General features: G+C 36.5%; 1 long non-coding RNA gene across 1 annotated transcript; it reads left to right on the forward strand.

Annotated features, from left to right (window-relative positions):
• Positions 1–4,056: 4,056 nt before the first annotated feature.
• On the forward strand, positions 4,057–11,296 carry LOC309628123. The gene is made up of 2 exons (XR_014244184.1): positions 4,057–8,421; positions 8,472–11,296. It is a non-coding gene; the product is annotated as an uncharacterized lncRNA (long non-coding RNA).
• Positions 11,297–13,171: the final 1,875 nt, after the last annotated feature.

A 13,171-nucleotide genomic window follows, 5' to 3' on the forward strand; every position in this document is an offset into this window, starting at 1 on the left:
TACTTTTGTCTTAATATTATCTTCCTTTTGTTTGGTTTGAGTTTCGTTTGCTCTTCTCATTCCAGTTTAAGATGGAAGTTAAGGGGCTTCCCTGGTGGCGCAGTGGTTGAGAGTCTGCCTGCCAATGCAGGGCACATGGGTTCTAGCCCTGGTCTGGGAGGATCCCACATGCCGTGGAGCAACTAGGCCTGTGAGCCACTATTACTGAGCCTGTGCATCTGGAGCCCGTGCTCCGCAACAAGAGAGGCCACGACAATGAGAGGCCCGCACACCATGATGAAGAGTGGCCCCCACTTGCCACAACTAAAGAAAGCTCTCGCACAGAAACGAAGACCCAACACAGCCATAAATAAATAAATTAATTAATTAATTAAACTTCAAAAAAAAAAGATGGAAGTTAATATCATTGTTTTGAAACTTATAATACCAGCTTTTAATAGTATAATTTTTAAATTTATTGGCCATATTAAATAAATTTGGATATAGTATGTTTTTATTTTCAGTAAAATACTAAAAATACTTTCAGATGTTCGGAAACTAATCAAAAGCCAGTAGTCCCCAGTGAAATGTTTTATCAAGAAAACCCAGCTGAACCTCAGTTAAGAACAGTGAGCTTTGTGGTGTTTTAACATACTCTGGCCCCATCCCCTGCTCCCTAACTCAGAAGTGGCCCTAAAGAAAACAACCATATGTTATGGTGCTGGAGGAAGTAGAACAGACCTCATTTGCAAAGAAGTGTGTTTAGTTTTTGTTTCTCTTGTTATTGCTGTTGTTTTGACTTGTCTGGTGTTTTCCTGAAGGAGCAGTTCAAAGGGCTTGCTTTTAACTTAGAATTAAACTCACTAACTCACCTAACTTAGAATTCCTCCAGTGCTGAGGCAGCTACCCAGGGGACATCTGTGAAAAACATTTACAGGCAATTATATTAATTGCTGTTGCCTTGGGAAATGGATGACGGTTGGAGCAAACAAGGGACTAACCAAAATTTGGAAGGAAAGCCAGGTGATTGAGATGTTTTGGGCCCTAAGGCCTTGAAAAACTCTGACATATTCCTGGAAATCTAGAAGGCCACGCACATACTCATGGCTGGATGTATGCTGAGTCAAGACCTGGGAAGGACCAAAGCTCTCGTCTCTGGTTGACCTTTGGGTCTCTTAATGTAGGAGAAAGAAAAACTTAAAGGCCACATATTGTATGATTCCATTATATAAAATATCTAGAATATACAATCTGTAAAGGCAAAAAACAGATGAATAGTTGCCAGGGGCTGGGAGAAGTGGGGCGACTGTTTATTGGGTATAGAGTATCATTTTGGTGTGATGAAAATGTTCTAGGATGAGCTAGTGGTTATAGCTGCACAATATTATGAATATAATAAAAAGCCACTGAATTGAATACTTTAAAATGTTTAAAATGGTGAATTTTATGCTATGTGAATTTTACCTTAATAAAAAATATTTCTATGGCAGTGCTATTATTCTGTGGTTGCAACAACAGCGGGTCACTGGTGGAGGGTTTTTCTCAAAGTCTGTGTTCCACTCCCAGTTTCAGCCCTCACTGGAAACCTGAAATTCCTTATACCACACCCGTCCCTCCTCTAATGTTAGACTTTTTTTTTAATTTTTAATTTTTATTTATTTATTTATGGCTGTGTTGGGTCTTCGTTTCTGTGCGAGGGCTTTCTCCAGTTGTGGCAAGCGGGGGCCCCTCTTCATCGCGGTGCGCGGGCCTCTCATTATCGCAGCCTCTCTTGTTGCGGAGCACAGGCTCCAGACGCACAGGCTCAGTAGTTGTGGCTCACGGGCCTAGTTGCTCCGCGGCATATGGGATCTTCCCAGACCAGGGCTCGAACACGTGTCCCCTGCATTGGCAGGCAGATTCTCAACCACTGCGCCACCAGGGAAGCCCTAATGTTAGACTTTTATGGCTGGTACTTTGTTCTTGTCTAACTGATGTGGGGCTAGTTCACCATCAAGTCTTAGGTAGTCTCTGTGTGACCTCAGGGGTAGGTTTCTCTTGGTGTTCTTGCTTCTCCTCCCATAGTAGGCAGCCTACAAAAGACATTCAGAGAGTGGAGGGAGGATCTGTGTCTCTATATACATTTTTATTTCAATATAAAAATGTTGAAATTTAAAAATAATGGACTTCCATGGATTGACTTGTCCACAATCTTCTCACTTGACACTTTTGGACAATTTTCACCACCAACCTCTATTCTCCTTACAATAGAAGCATTTTTATCATGAAACAGCAAGACTTTTTAAATTACATGCCAGAATATAGGTGCATAAATCTCAGATTATCACCTTCGATTACTTTCCTTATTGTTATGCTATTATTTATTGAATTATTTCTTAATTCCTGTCCTCTACTCCATCCAAGCATTTATTTAAATGTTCACCTTTTCAGGAGGCTATTCTTGACTTATACAATCTAAAATAATAGCCATCTTCCCTAATATCACATCTGTTCTGCTACATTGTTCTTTGGTTTTCCTCAGGGCATATTACAACATGACATTATATGTATATATATATATATATTTTTTTTTTCACCAAGCAATGTGAAATATGTTTATTTTTAACATGATCTCTGTACACCAGAAGTAAGAGAGTAATCCTTTTTACAAATGGAACTGATTACAAGAAACAATGGCAAAACAAACTGGTATTTAATGTGAATCCATGGGAGCTGAAATTTCAACTCAGGTTTGTTACAATCTCGTTCAGCTTTGCATCTGATCCTTCTGAAATATTTCCTTCAGTTCAAGTTCAACTACACTGGGTGTTGGCAGAGAGCATGAGTCAAGAAAGCATTCTCAAACACTGGGGTCTTGCCAGACTCCAGTGTGTCAAGATACCTCTACCAGCATAGATGACAGCCACTTATTCTTGACCAGCCATGGGATGAAGCTGTGTTGGCTTCAGGAACTCGGTCAGACACACACTAAGGCTCAAGAGCTGTGAGTGGCAGCATCGAAGTCAGAAATGAATTGGACAAAAGTAGCGACTTCATGATACTGAGGCAATTTGTGGTATTTGCTACCTGTTTCGTAGCCCCAGTTTGGGTAGCAGACTTAACGTGTACAGTGGACAAACTGACGTTAATGAAAGGGTGGGTACTTTTGAAGAACAACTATGTCTCAAAGGATTAACTTAAAAGAGGGATGGGATTTTCTTGTGCACATGATGTACTCTTTTGCTGGAAGAGTGCCTGGTAGACAGGCAGATTTTTTTAAGCAGATGCTTAAAAAGTATTTGCTGAATGAATGAAATCAGGTACAATTCTTAGCCAAATGCATAGCATTAAGAACCTTATTTTTAAAATGTATAAGAGCATTAAACCATCAGCTGACATATGAATCTAATGAGTCCCTTTTCTATACAAATAATTTCCAGCATTTTAAATTTTCTTCATTTTGCTCATCACAGGCGAAGATGTGTCAGTTTCCTTCTCATGCCCTTCTTAAGTTTTCTTTTCTTCTAATCTAACAGGGACATAAGTGGATCACTTGAATTCCTATCTTTTAGGTATTGATATCTGAAATTTCTGGCCTGTATTCTTGATTCCTCTGAAACACATGAATTCCGTAAGAAAAAATCTAAGAGAAAAGGGGACAAAATCTGAGATACGTTTTTCTTCATTTTTAAATTACATAATACATGAATTGCCTAGCCAAAAAATTTAAAAATTAACTATGTTTTTATTTTCCTCACACCATGGTTTTCTCTCCTTCCCTTTAGACAGTTTGCCTGGAAAAGTGCCATTGATCTTCTTCCTCTGAGTTTTGTTCTTCCAGAAGAATTTGCTAATCTACTACCTGGCACTGTAGCATGCCACGCCTACTTCTATAGACAGTCTGTACATAAACCATTGTCATGTTGTGCCTCATCTATTTACATTGCATTTTACATTGCTAAATGAAATAAACCATGATTTGGGGGGTAAAATCTGGGTATGTAAGCCATTGATATTGACAAAAAAGTAAGAATCACCACTCCATGATACTGGGCTCAAGTACCTATTAAAATTGCGCCCTAAAAGATGAATAAACTGAAAATGAGATTTACATGAACTCGTCTCACCTCGACTGAAATAGCAATGAAATTTAGCCAGTATCTTGAAATTGCTTTGGAAAAAGTCATCAGTTATGTTCTAAATGTCAAATATAATCAACTCTTTTAACTCTTATTTCCATTTACTCCAACATATAAAAACTTTGCTCATCATTTTCTCTTTCTTTGTAATGACTTTTAATTGTAGAAATAAGATTTGGTCATTTTAGAAAATGTGGAGAATGCACAAATTGTTCTCAAAGATGCAAATAAAGGAATTGGTTTAAAAAACACCGTATAGGAGTAATTAATTAACTTTTGTATACACACATAGTGTGCATTATACGTATGTACATGGTATATGTGATTAATATAATAAGCACATAATGCTTTATTTGGTATATATTATACTCATATGGTATGCATTATGCAATATATAATATACATTAAACTGTTGTGTATAAAGCAAATTATAGAAATTGATATGTGTATATAAATGATTGATTTTGTTACTTTAACATGATAGCTTTTTTCAAGTGTTATAAAAAATCACAAAAATAAATGTGTTCAGGCAGAAATTCTTTTTTAACATGTCATTTTATTCTTACAAATATTTAAAAGTAGAGATATTAGATTAAAGGTTAAATACATTTTAAGGCTGGACATATTTTACCCAGGTTACTTTCCCAAGCAGCTGTATTTCTGTATTCTTTCATCAACAATGAATAGGAATACCTATTTCACAGCTCTGAATAATGCCGTGTTTTAAAAACACTGTTAAAGTGATGAGGAAAAGTTATTCCTGATTATTGTTTTTATTGATATCTTTCATTATTACTGAAGATGAATATTTTTTCATATGATTATTAGCCTTTTGCATTTCTTCTCTTGTGAATAGATTGTTTATGTCCTTTGTCCTTTTTTATTTATTTTTTCTTTCTGCTGAACACTATCTCCTTGAAGCTTACTTCTGCCTTGGTTTCCATAAAATCACTTGTATTGATTTTTCCTCCCAGTTCTTAAAAACTTACTTGTAAAGCTGAGCATGGCCTGGCCTTCCTGGGAGTCAGCTGTAAATTCTGCTATTTTGTGTATTTTGGGTCTGAGAGAAGATGCTTGAATATCAACCAAAGTTTTCTCCCAAACTCACCTTCCACATTTCCCTGGAACATGATACCTTCCCCAATTGCAACATCTCAAGAAGAATTCATATTTTTATAACGGGAATGCTTTTGAGTTTCAAAAATGACATTTGAAAAACACAGCTTTTGATTTGCGAGAATTAGGCTTTTAGAATTGAAAGTGCCTCAAATTCTAAAATTTTCCTTTTGTTTGTCAATCATTAAGTTTTTAGGAATCAGAGTACAAGGTGCGTGCCATGAACAGTGATAGCAGAGGGACAAGATAACACTGGCCAAGCTGCCTGAAATGGGAAGTGGAAACATTAGCAAGATGGGGAGCTGCTGCTTTATGACTCTCAGAAGGGGTCCTGTACCCTCCTCCCCGCTGTGGGAGCACAAGAAAACTCTAAATAAGGTTGAAGAATCTGGGACTGAAGGAAATGTGTTCCTCACTTTCCAAGGTATAGCTGAGGATAAAGGTAAACTTGGAGTAAAATCCTTGGCGAAATAGGACACCGTACCAGGAGAGCATCAGTGGTGGCCTTAAGCCTCACAGAATTCTATTCACTTCAGATTTTTGGAGGGAGCAGCAGAAATATCTCCTACCCTGAAATATGGTACAGACATCAATGGGGGGAGAGATTAAAAGCTCATGCTAGGCCATCTTAATGGTGTTGTAGCCTTCCTTTCCTAGAATGCCCTTTCTAACATTGCCAATCTGGTTTCCTGCCCACACTTAGATCACAGCACTTACATTTTTATTTCAGTGATTGTTCTTGTTTGCAGTACCTTAAACTCATTGAGAACAGAGCTGAATTTCATTATTTTTAATCTACCATGATTTAAATCATGTCTACAACATAGAAGGCCTTTAAAGGAGTAATCTCTTAACAAATCCAATGCAATTTTCAGGCAAGCTTTTAAGGGGAAGAGACCTCTGAGTTGGTTTCTTTCTCCTCCCATGAACAGCTTTCAAGGTTCTAGCCTGACTTCACGGTGGAGATAGATTGGAAGGCAAGAAGCAGAGGATGTGTACCTGCCCTTTGACCTCAACTACTATTTTAAAAAAAATGTTTTTAATTGAAGTATGGTTGATTTACAACATTGTGTTAGTTTCAGGTGTACAGCAAAGTGATTCAGTTATACATATATATATATATATTTTTTTTCAGATTCTTTTCCATTATAGGTTTTGACAAGATATTGAATATAGTTCCCTGTGCTATACAGTAGACCCTTGTTGTTTGTCTATTTTATGTATAATCGTGTGTATCTGATAATCGCAAACTCCTAATTTATCCCCCTCTTCCCTCCTTTCCCTTCAACTACTATTAATATGATCCAATGAGCATCTTAAAAGTCTCACCAGTTGAACTGCCAACTTCTCTTCCGGAAAAGAATTGGAAAAGGAGCAGGCAGACTTGGACTAATGGGAAAAGGTGCAGAAGTGTCCTTTCCCCTTTCAATATCACTACTCCTATTTTACAGCTTAGAAGGCAGAAGATAGGATATTGTTATTTTATCAAGAGCATAGAGCTATGGAATAGCAAAGTCAACATGCAGACCCTGGTTTATCCGGTCACAACAACATACTCTTTCCCCTACATCAGCGCTTCCTAATAAGTGCAAGGATACATTAAAGGTGAAATGTTATACAGATTCTCTCAGTCCTGTAGTCAGCCGACATGGCCTGGGGCAACTGGAATCCCTGGCTTATTGCCTCTGACACAAGCAGTCTCATTAAATGATCCTAGAATATACAAACATTATCTTTTTCTCTGTGTACCTTGATATGAAAACGGCTGAGAGGGATCACATCATTCTGCATTCCCAATGAATTTTTTAAGGGAAGGAGCTGGAGAAGCAAAATCTGGCTGCAAAGTATAAACTAATAGATAACAAGAGAAGAGATGGGTTGTAGACATAACATAATGAGAGCAGGTGTATATTTCAGAGATACAAAGAAGATGGATGTCAGGTTACCAGACAGCAACATATATAAATTGAGTGAGCAGAGCACAGTGAGAGGTTGGCTAGATGAGTCTAGAATGATGAAATGAGAAGTCTGGGACGAACATTTGCTAAGGGATCAGGTAATAGTGATAATATTTGGAGGGGCAGGAATAAGATTTTAGCCAGCCTATAACTAACATCAGCATCCCTAATTTCTATGTGTATATTACTGTTCTAAGTGTTAAATAGTCACATTAAAACCTTATTTACACTATTAATTTGACTTGCAGAGTTTTCACCATCTATGTATACAATAAAAAACTACAGATTTTTTAGTGTCACACATTTCAGATGACCAAGTCTCAACAAATGAAATGTTAATTCATCTAATAATAAGCTACTTTTTCCACATAAATTCAGCCTCCTTATTATACTCTGGCTTCCAGTGATACACAGAGAAGACAGTCTGGCTTACAGACCTCTGGGAAATTTTATATGTCCCATGAATCCTAGAGCCCCCTGCAAACAGGCTGGCTGCAGATTCAGGTCTGACATGAAGAATGAGATTTTCATTAAGATAACAATGAGCTTCAGGCCACCATTACAACACTGTATCTAGGCTCCAAGCAGTTACTCTGCTCCTATTTTTAAAATAATTCTTATCCCTTGGAAAGCCATTTTGCATAGTGGTCAGTGGACAGACTATAAAACCAAACTGCTTGGATTGGATCCTGGCTGAATAACCCTGACTGGATTACTTAATCTTTCTGTGCTTCAGTTTCTCATCTCAAAAGAATAATAACAATACATCCCTCATAGTGCTATTATAAGGATTAAATGGGTTAATGCATGCAATGTGCTGAGAATTGGTCCTGACACATGGTAAACCTTCAACAAATGTTAGCTATTATTAGTATCACTTTTATAAGAAACAGCAAGAGTCCTTAACCAAAAGGCTGACTTTTAATATTGAACCCTTGGGGAGTGTTATTTTTTTATTAGCATTTCAGAATCTAAAGTACTAGCAATTAATTTACAGCCCGCAATCTTCCCAGACTGCTTGGCATCTCATAATATTTAAAGTCCATATGTATTTTCCCAACGTGTAATATGCACACACAAAAACTCTTCAGTTATAGACCAGCTTGATAACTTTTTCACTTCTCATATGCCTTGTCCACATGAGATGCTAAACTAGAAAGTCCCCAGACCATCTCTTAAAATGTGGCAATATCCAGAACATAGTAGAAGGCATTATATATATGTATGTATGTATGTATGTATGTATGTATGTGTATATATATATATATATATATATATATATATATATATATATATATAGTAGAGAGCAGAATAAAACTAAGGAATGTCATTAAGAGATAACAAAACTGTAGGAAACATGAGCTTTATGAAGATTCCAAGTTGGAATGAAGAAGAGGGATAAAATTTAGAGTCACAATCCAACTGCCTTTCAGTGCATTTCACTCTAAATTCTATTGAATAGTATGGCACCAATTGTCATCTTCGCACTATTAATAATTCTTAACATCTATATCACACAGGATTGTGTGGGGAGATATTTTTCTTTGCTATCTAAATGGCAATAAGTGACTTCTTGAGGAAGTCATCAATCCCCCTTGTCCAAAAGCATCTCTCTCACCAACAAAACCAAAGATAATTACTTCTACAGTCTTCTCTCTTTTCTAACTTCATGCAAGTGCAGAGAGACAAAAGAACTTCAAGGCACACTTGCTTACTTCATGGCTTTATCTATGCATGACTTTAATAATTGCAAAAAAGTTTTCTTTACTACAAACTCAAAACAGTTGATCATGTCACCTCAGGTATTCTCATGACACCTTGGAACAGTGAAGGGCAGAGCATATTTTTTCTGATCTACAAATTGAGCCCTAGATAAAGTTATTACAGGTTTCAAAGTCACATAATAGGGTGAAGGCCAGACAGGTACTAGGACAACTGTCTGTTGGTGTTTTACTGAATGCTCCAAGGACTTCCCTGGGCCAATAATGTTTCCATGATAAATACACAAACAAAGTCTAAGCCTATAAAAGACGCATGAAGTCAAGAAAATATCCATATGGCCATGGCTGCACTTAAGTAACTGTGAATGTCAACCTATTGGATGAACCCTCATACTCTTGGTTAAATACAAAATTCTTATCAAGTTGTTACTGCAACACCTTTGGTGGACCTGCTTATCCTTGTGAAGGGTTAGCCTGAATCAAACGGTCCTTATTACTGTATTTTTAATACTTTGTCCCAATTGCTGTTACATGCATAATAATGCATTTTTTGGAAACACTGATAAGATTCAGTCTCCCTAAATCAAGGAGTTTACAAATTCTTTGGAGAGATAATGTTAAATACATAAAATAATATCAGAATGTCTAAAATAAATATATAAAAAGTATTAGTACTCCACGAATTCATAAATTGGTAGTTTGAAATAATTATTTCATAAAGGAGGAAAGTCAGTATGCTTTGGAAAAGATAGGAGAACAGTGGACCAGGAAGCTGCTTTGAAGGAGTAGACTCAGGGTCTGATTAAGAACACACTTCCTCTCCTGGGTAACATGCCTCAGAAGTCCCTCTAGCAACTTTAGAGCATGACTGTCAACCCATCACTGCCATGTGCCAGCTATCCTTGTCCTTTCTGAATGTGAATATTTGCTAGGTTTGTTGGTTGGGTATGTTGTGGGCTTATGATTTGTCTTTTTAGTTTATAAATATATAACTCAAGAGGCATTATATCCTGACCTGATATAGATATAGAATATCATCAGGTCAGTTTTTGGTCTCATAGGTCGTGTGCTGAGTTGTTTCCCTTGGAGAGGGAATGAGTATATTTTGCAGGCAGAAGGGAGGAAAGTAAATATTTGTGACAGAGAGTGGACTGTAGTAGACTTCATAAATTTTCAAAATATTAGCTGCTCCTCTTTATGGAAGTATTATACATCCCGGTTCTGTTGACATCAGGCTTAGCCATGGGATTTTCTGTGCCTCTCCATCTGAGGAAAAGATTCATTCCCTTCCGACTGACATCAAGCTTCACCAAGTGACCTACTTTGTCTAGTGAAATGTGAATAGATGTGAAATGTTACAATTCTGAGAAAAAGCTTTAATAGCCTCTACCATGTTGATTTTTTTGCCCTCTACAACAAGAATCTGTAGACTGATACAGGCTGGTAGGATTTGTATTGGTGGAAGGAGAGACACATCCTCATATAACAATAGCAGATGTGAGTAAAGAAAGTAAAGTAAAGAAAAGATGCAAGATGTTTTTGAGTACCAGTGAAAGGCAGCCCTGAATAGAACGTAAGTGTTACAAAGAAGTGAGGTATGAACATTTGTATGTCTTTCTTTTCTTTGGTGATGGGAAGTCTGAACGCTAGTCATGGGAGTTTAGACTTGATGTAGTAACATTGGTGAACATTTAGGCTTTTAGGTAGGGAGTCACAAGATGAAAATCCATGTAATGATAACTAATTTGCCTGTTATAAGTCAGAAAAATTAATTGAGTGAGGAAGGAACAGCAATTCTGGAAAAGCTAAAGAAAGTGCTGTAATAGTCATTCAATTGTGAAGGAAATGTGGTCCATAATGGTGCAGATAGGAAGAAGGTTAAGAACAAAATAATTCTTTCCAAGTAAAAATATGGAGGTCTAGATCATTTACAGAATATAGAGAATAAAGGAGAGGAATGAGTCAAAGAAGTCTGCAGTTCCAAATCTGAAGAGCTGGGGCAATGGAAACACCATGGACAGAGGTAGGTAAACTAGAAGGGAGGGCTAATTTTGAGTGAAAACTTTATGTTTGGAGTAGTTATGTTAGTTTTTTATACTTGACATGAGCCATTCAGTGAAAAGTTAGAGGTTTCCTGCCTGGATCAGAGATCAGATCCCATGATAGAAATTTGTGAGTCATCTGCACTGGGGTTATCACTAAAGCCAAGAAAATGAATGCATCCTCTGAGACAAAACATACAGTGAAAATGAAAGAAATTTAAGAAAGAAGCCATGGTTAAGGGGTCAGAAGGATGCAGGTAGCTATAGAATCATGAAGTTAGATATGCATATATACTAGACATATGTACTATTACTAAACTGATATTTTTTCCCAAAGATAGCGCCTTTAGAATTATCTGAGGCATGAGAGAGAGCAAGAATAGGGAGGATGGAAAAAGTTCATTCAATGTATCCATTCTTAGGGTCTGTCTAAAGAGTCATTTAGTGATAAAGAGAATTGAGAAGATTTGTGAGGTTTATAGATGGCACACAGTAAGCATTGGAAATCAAAGATTTTCAAGAAAAAAAAAAGTGGGGGGGGGAATAAGTGTAAAAAGAAACAAGGTCATTCACAAACCAGAAGTAGATGGAATTAGATACAGGTAAAGGGATCTCTAGGTGGGATAAGTGTTTCTACTTTATTTGACTCTGTGGGCTGGGATGAAAATAATAAAAATAGCCACATCGATTGAGTCCTGGTTATGTGTGAAGCACTGAACTGAGAACTTGACATATACTATGTCATTTAATCCTCCAAATAACCTTATTGGCTAAGAAGTGTTATTATTATTCCCATTTATAGGGAAAAAAACCCTAAGGCAGTGAAAAGTAAAATGAATTAACATAGGTCATTAGTAAGTAGCAGAATTGAGAGTCAAACTCATAAGTTTAGATTCAGAACCAGTATCCTAAACCACTATATTTGGGATGAAAGTGATAAGTGTTGAATTTGAAACAAGGAAAACTAGGTATGGCCATTATAACAAGCAAATTGAGGAGAATAGCAGGCTTTTAAAAAAGTCACTAAATACATATATCTGTTCTATCACCTACTATTTCAAATACATTTCAGAATAAAATAAATACTTAAAAAATCCAGTGACTGATTTAGCATAACTCTTCATAAATTATGATTCACCTATAGTATCTCATTTGATTCTTACAGGAAATTACATAATAAGTAATATTGGTTTTCTTTCTTTCTTTTCCTTTCCCCATCCTTCCTTCCTTCCTTCCTTCCTTCTTTCTTTCTTTCTTTCTTTCTTTCTTTCTTTCTTTCTTTCTTTCTTTCTTTCTTTCTTTCTCTTTCTTTCTTTCCTTTCTTCTTTCTTTCTTTCTTTCTTTCTTTCTTTCTTTCTTTCTTTCTTTCTTTCTTCTCTTCCTTCCTTCCTTTCTCTCTCTCTCTTTCTTCTTACAGATGACAAAAACTAAGGAGTAGAGGAATAAGATATTAAATTTATCAAAGGTGCCCTGTTAGAATATGACAGGCCTGAAGTTCAAAGCCAGGTCTATCCTTTTACTCCAAACTCAGTGTTCTTGCCACTTTCTTAACTGATCTTTTACCAAGCACATACACTCTTTTGTAAATAACAGCATATATACATGCATAGCATTTGATAAAGTCCTTTAAGTTTCTCTAATTATTCCTGAAGAGAGCATAATATAGGAATCAGAGAAATCTAACTCTCCAATCTGGACTGGCTTCCTGACTTCCTCATTCCTATCCAAAGTCCACTTATTGCCTTGAACACAGAGGTATTGATAGTTTGTTCATAAGGGATGCTTCAGGCTTCTTTATTACTTTTGAGAAACATTTCCCTGAGGCAGTAAAGAAGTGCCTGTGTAGCCCTTTCATCATTCCATCCAAAATACAAAGTATTATTTTAGCTTTGAAATTGAGCATCGCTGGGGCTGGAAGGGCATAATTTATCCCATGTTCCCATGAGTCACATATTTTAACAAAGCCCAACTTGTAAACTTTTGTCACAATGTTGTAAAAGCTTTTCTTCAGTATTGTTCTTGTTCTTGCTTAAGTTATTAGGAATAAATTAAGCTATAATTAAAAATAACATTTTAGGTCCCATTCTTCATGTAGGCACTTTACAAATTATTTTTGTTTACTTCAGTCCAGCACTGTGAAATTACCACCAAATGTTTGCATTTTGGTCAAAACAAGATAAATTATTTATTAGGTAAAAAATACAAAAAAATGAAATTCATTGCCATTGTTATTAGTT

Source organism: Balaenoptera borealis, assembly GCF_965194805.1.
Source record: "Balaenoptera borealis genome assembly, chromosome: 4".
Classification (NCBI taxonomy): domain Eukaryota; kingdom Metazoa; phylum Chordata; class Mammalia; order Artiodactyla; family Balaenopteridae; genus Balaenoptera; species Balaenoptera borealis.